This window comes from Leguminivora glycinivorella, chromosome 7, assembly GCF_023078275.1.
Source record: "Leguminivora glycinivorella isolate SPB_JAAS2020 chromosome 7, LegGlyc_1.1, whole genome shotgun sequence".
Taxonomy (NCBI): Eukaryota; Metazoa; Arthropoda; class Insecta; order Lepidoptera; family Tortricidae; genus Leguminivora; species Leguminivora glycinivorella.
This window is the reverse complement of record NC_062977.1, coordinates 23,085,224-23,092,034: the sequence shown is the minus strand read 5'-3', so window position 1 is coordinate 23,092,034 and position 6,811 is coordinate 23,085,224.

The following is a 6,811-nucleotide window of genomic DNA, read 5'->3' as shown; positions in this document are numbered from 1 at the left end:
GTAGGTACATAATCTAGCTTGACTTTATTATACATTATACATTCTCTGACAAAATGATGGCGTACATCAATATGCTTTGTTCTCTTATGGAATATTGGATTTGCTGCTAATTAGATTGAACTTTGACTATCACTGTATAAGCATATCGGTGCACTCTCACAAGGTTTCAATATATCATTTAATAAATTATTCAAATATATTGCCTCTTTACAAGCTTCGCTTAATCCCATGTACTCCGATTCACAACTCGATAAGGCTATAGTTCTTTGCTTTCTCGATTCATAAGATATTACACATCCCGACATTATGAAGCAATAACCGGTGTAAGATCTTCTGTCTATAGTACATGCAGCCCAATCGGCATCAACAAAACCATGCAAAGGACTATTACTCTTTCTATAAACTAAACCATAGCTTTTTGTTTTCTGTAAATATCTCAAAAGTCTTTTTAAATGTTTCCAATGAGTTTCATTATAACTATTGTTATATTGGCTAAGAAAACTTACACTATAAGCTATATCAGGTCTCGTTAGAACAGACAAGTACATAAGACTTCCTATTAATTGTTGATAGGGATAACTTTTATCACAATTATTTTCCTTTTCTAATTTTAAATTTATTTCCATAGGAGTACTTGATACATGACAATTTTGCATATTAAATTTTCTTAAAATATTCTCAACAAATTGTTCCTGGTCAACAGTAATATTATCTTTTTTGACCTTTACTCTCATTCCCAAACACTGCTTAATCTGGCCTAAGTCCTTAATTTTAAATTTATTAACAAGTTCAGACTTTAACTCCTCATATGAATGTTGACAATTGTAAAAGACAAAGAAATCATCCACAAATAATGCAATATATACTTTTACATTGTTTTCACATTTTATAAACAAACAGGGTTCATACTTTGATTTCTGATAGCCTAATTTCAACAAACATTCCTCTACTCTAGTGTACCAGGCCCGGGCTGACTGCTTTAGGCCATAAATTGCCCTCTTTAATTTTAATACCTTGTTGTCACAGTTTTAGGGTACCGGGGTTCTCATGTCTTCGGGAGGACCGTAATGACGGGCGCGCTGGGTGTGCGTTGATTGTTAAGCAATGTTACCCCTTCTGTCAAATTCCTCTTCCACCCCATGGGGATGGAATTAATGTCGTTGCCGCTAAGGTCATGGGCATTAGTTTCGTCTCTATCTATATACCTCATCCAGACCTCGATCTTATCCCGGAACTGTCTTCTATACTATCCTCTATCCCGCCTCCTCATATAATTTTAGGTGATTTTAACTCGCACAATGTTTCTTGGGGATCGTACCATTCGGACAGGTTTTCGTTATCTCTGTTGGAGGTTTTTGATGACCTCAACGTTTGCGTGATAAATGACGGCTCTCCCACTCATCGAGTATATCCAGGACAAAATCCACAATCCGTCCCGGACTTGACCGCCTGCTCTCCTAATTTGGCGTCGTTACTATCTTGGACTGTACTTCGTCAGTCCTTTGGCAGCGATCACTTCCCCATTATTATTTCTAAGCCTTCATCTGTACTCCCATCTCCGGCCCCTGAACCGCTTCTGAAATATAAGTTACAGTCAGCGGACTGGCCGAAATTTTCTCTATTTGTCGAAGAAAGGATTAAAGAATACTTAAATTTGAATATAATTTCAGAAAAATATGCAAAATTCAAAAACTTACTTTTGGAAGCAGCGGACATGTATATCCCTCAGAAGAAACCCAGAAGGGATAAAATCCCTTCTCCACCATGGTGGAATGCTGACTGTACGAAAGCGGTAAAGGAACGAGATGACGCGGAGCGGAGGTTTAATACATCTGGTGACATCATGGATTTCATCACTTTTAAAAAAATATCATCACGCACCAAACGCCTCTTATCTAAAACAAAGAAAAGGGGATGGAAGGGATTCTGTGAGAGTTTGTCCCCTAGAACTCCTCCATCCCTGCTTTGGAGAAGTATAAAGCGGTTCAGAGGATCCTTTAGACCAGATGCTGTATCCTCGGCTGACAGCTCATTGTGGCTACCAGACTTTGCTGACAGACTGGCCCCGTCAACTGTTCCAGAATTGTCGTGTATTTTTATTCCTCCGATTCCCCCTTCGACAAGTAGTCTTGATGAACCATTTTCGTATGCTGAGCTCAAGTTGGCTTTGGAAGGACTGCGCAACACCTCGCCAGGTGAAGATGGTATCCCATACAGCTTTTTGACAAAATTAAGCTCACAATCACTGGAATACTTTTTGGGTATTTTAAATCAGGTGTTTGATACAGGTGAGATCCCGGAAGATTGGAAGACCCAAATTATCATCCCGTTATTGAAACCTGCTAAAAACCCAGAAGATGCCAGCTCGTACCGACCGATTGCACTCTCTGCAACTATGGGCAAGATTCTTGAGCATCTGGTTAAAAATAGGCTAGAATGGTACGTTGAGAGCAGAGGACTGCTGGCTAACACCCAATTTGGATTCCGTAAGGGTAAGAGCACCATGGACAGCTTGAATATTCTTACTACAGACATCAGACTAGCACTTTCCAACAATGATCTACTAGTAGGATGTTTTCTTGACATCTCGGCTGCTTATGACAATGTCCATCTTCCGGTGCTCAGAGCAAAGATGCTACACCTGAGCATTCCCGTGAAGGTGGTACAATTTGTCTCCAACTTATTCATGGGAAGGTCCATCAAGATACGTAGTGGCAACTCTTATCTCCCTCCACGTACACTGTGGCAGGGCCTCCCTCAGGGATCAGTTCTCAGCCCTTTGCTCTACAGCATCTACACATACGATTTGGAGCAGTCTGTGTTGCCCTTCTGTGAAATTCTTCAATATGCAGATGACCTTGTACTTTATGCGTCGGCAAAATCTGAAGATACAGCTTCTTCAAGACTGAATATGGGCCTTAGCTACTTAAAAAATTGGCTGGAAGAGCATGGCCTGTCTTTGTCACCTTCTAAGAGCTGTGTAGTGACCTTCAGTCGCAGAAGGGCAATGCCCATTGTGGATGTCCGTTATGGTGATGAAGTCATTCCCAACTATGAGTCAACCAAATTCCTAGGCATCATCTTGGACCGCAAAATGTCAGGAGAACCACACCTTAAACATATAAGAGACAAATGTGAGAAAGGGGTGAACGTTTTGCGAGCACTATCAGGAGTTTGGTGGGGTTCTCATCCTTATTGCCAAAAACTGCTCTACAATGCAATAATACGCAGCCACATGGACTACGGCTCATTCATTCTAGAACCATGTAACAAGAAACCCCTGGAAAAGTTAGACCTCATACAGGCCGGCTAAATGCCTAAGAATCATACTTGGTGCTATGAAGTCAACTGCAAAGAACGCCATGCAGGTGGAATGTGTCGAGCCTCCACTTGCACTTCGTAGACAGTATCTTGCCGATAGGTTCCTCATAAAGGCTCTCTCCAACTCCAATCGCCTGCTGATCCCACGCTTGCGGTCTCTTGCTTTAACGGTCACTGAAAACCCATATTGGATGCATAAGCCATTCCCTAACATCATAATAAGTTTTTCTAAATTAAATAATTTAAACCCTTTTATAATGTACAGCTCAGGAACAAACCCCATGTATGAATCAAAATTTGAAACTTTAATTTTCTCCCCTCATATCATTTTGGATCTGGGAATATACAAGGATGACCCAGGAGCGCAGAGTAAATTCAACAACCTCTTAAAAAAATGGCCAGGATACTTACCAGTGTTTACTGACGCTTCCAAAATAGATTCCGCAAATTGTGTTGGATCAGCAGTAGTGATTCCCAAATATTAATATTGTCTTAATGTTCAAGTGCCCTCCACAGTCCTCGATATTTACAGGTGAAGCTGTTGCTATCTTAGAGGCTGTAGCATATGCTGACTCCCATAATATACAAAAAGTGATCATTTTCTCTGATAGCAGGAGTTGCCTTCAAGCTATTATGGGCAATCAGTTCAAAATGAAGACAAAGTACCCATTGATTCTGCAAATAAAGGCTTTGTTAAGAAAATGTGACACAAAGGGATTAAAAATTACTCTTGCATGGATACCCAGCCATTGTGGTATTGACGGTAATGAATCTGCAGACTCATGGGCAAAGAAAGCTATTGAGTTGGGATCACCAGGCTACAACAGTATATATAGTTCTGACCTTCTTAGCAATGCTCAAACTGATTTAGTCACCACATGGCAAAACCGTTGGAATTCTTCCAGACTGGTAGTAGGAAAACATTATGGGCGCATTCAACAGAAGATTACTCGTAAGCCATGGTTTTTCAGATTTCGTACTCAGCCAAAATGGGTTACCTCAACAATATGTCGGTTACGCCTAGGACCAGTTTGTACGCCTGTGTTCCTTGCTAAGATACATGTCCGGGATACTTCATTGTGCGAATGTGGGTTGGACGAAGGCACGGTAGATCACATTTTCTTTTCTTGTTCGAGATTCAATTACTCTTTGTATGACGTTTTACCTGTTACTATTCCGCGTCCTGTTAATTTCAATACACTTCTCGCTCTTATGGATCCTCCCTTAACGGCAATTCTAATTAAGTATATACACGTACATAACATTTCATAGTAATTCCATATTACCAAATCATTTTGACAGTTCTTAAAAAGGAGCTGGTTTTCTAGTAGGAAACTAGCCTATTAGATTAATAGGTAAATAATAAGAAAGACATGCTGCGCCGACCCCAAGTGACTGGGATAAGGGCAAGAGAATGATGATGATGATGAATAAGTAAATGTTTGTAACCTAACCACAAAATTTAAATTTTGAAAAAAAAAAAAAAAACCTCGACATAGTGGTCAGATTTCCATCAAACATGGCTAAGAACACTCCCGACTAATTCAGCTTTCAAACAAAAACAAACTAAAAATCGTTTCGTCCGTTCGGGAGCTACGATACCACAGACAGACAAACACGTCAAACTTATAACATCCCGTCATTTTTTTGTTGGGGGTTAAAAATGGACATTGTAATCAATAAATTAGCCTTCCTAGTTAAGCGTGGTTTTGCCGACGCTACCCAATAAGAGTTAATTTAATCGCGGGCGTAGGCCGTCGTTCGTCTTCCGCCAATTTGAGTGGAACAACCATCCCCAGGCGCCTTGTTACTGACAGACATAGGCTTACTAGGAGCCTATAGATTTGACAGAATGACAGAATGCCAGGGAAGCAGGAGTTGGGTAAGTGTCATTGTAATTCTCTGAACTCTGTTGCATACGGCCATAGATTATATATAATAAGATCATACCATCCCATACATTAAAATGCGACCGCCTATGAACGCGCATACACTACACCACACATAGATGGCACCACAAAAAAAATGTCTTGTAGCTTTCGATTATACTTGTAGATAGCGTTAAGTGTCACTTTTGACATAGATTTAAAGCTCGAAAGTGACACTTAACGCCAATCTACAAGTAATCGATGGCAACAAGGCATTTTTTGTGTGGTGTTTTTTTGTGGTTTTATGTGGTGTAGTGTATGCGCGTTCTTAGGCAATCGCATTTTAATGTATGGGATGGTATGATTTTCTTATATTTAATCTATGATGTGGCCCGCTTGATAGTAAGCAGTCTATGGAAACAGTAGTCTATGGACGGGACGCTTGTAACTTCAGAGGTGAGTAGACATTGCAAACCTATCAGCAGAAATCAGATTTTTGTGCGTCATCTCATACTAGAAGTCATTAAAATGACGTTAGTCACTAAGAATGTCGCAAATCCGTCCGATCTCTGCCTATCAGAAACCTGGCAGGCAAGCACGGTCGCGTGATAAACGATGTAACGTCAGGCCGTCCTTTTCGCACTATTTATAAGTGCGATAGGGACGCACCGATACGATAAAGTGTATCCAACTAGTGTGCTACGCCCGCTGGACACTCATTATTGGCAGAAACAGTTCTTATTCTAGTTACTTAGTTAATCTGCTGTTCTTTTTTTAACCCCCGACGCAAAAACGACAGGATGTTATAAGTTTAACGTGTCTGTCTGTCTGTCTGTTTGTCTATCTGTCTGTTTGTCTGTCTGTAGCGTCGTAGCTCCCGAACGGATGAACCGATTAAGATTTTTTTTGTCTGAAAGCTGAGTTAGTCGGGAGTGTTATTACCCATGTTTTATGAAAATCGGTCAACTATGTCACGGTCGGGGGTTTTTTTCAAAATTTTTATTCGGGGATTTGTTAAAAAACACTCGGTAGGTATTTAAAATAGACTACACTAAATAAAATAATAAAATGAAAAACAAAAATTTTATTAAAAGATTTTTTTTTGGTAAATGCAAAATATTACCGAACATTACTCATCCGTCACATTCAAACGTCAAATATTTTAGTTCCATTAACCTTTATAAGTACAAGCAGACTTATTAATAGAGTCATAATAAATAATTAAAATATTAAATTAACAATTTCACAATTATCGTGTTATTACTATTATTTTTGTTTCTTCCTGAAATAAGTAATAGTCTAAAATAAAAATAAAAATAGCTCATTATTTCGCTGTGATATTTCATAAATACTTGAAAATTCTTTTTACTTTCGTCTGGCTATTAATTAAAGAAAAAAACAATCACCAATCAATATCGGCAACCTTCAAATCAAGAGTGAACAGGCATCTTCTGGGCGAGCTCACTCCATCGTAGGCCACGTCTTTGCCTTTGGCTAGTCTGTGGTCAAGAGTAAGCCCATTTATAATAATAAAAAAAAAAAATATCAAGCAATCTGTCATGAGAAATAAAAACGTATTTCAAGAAAAAACAAAAAAAACTTTAGAATATTTACATTATTTT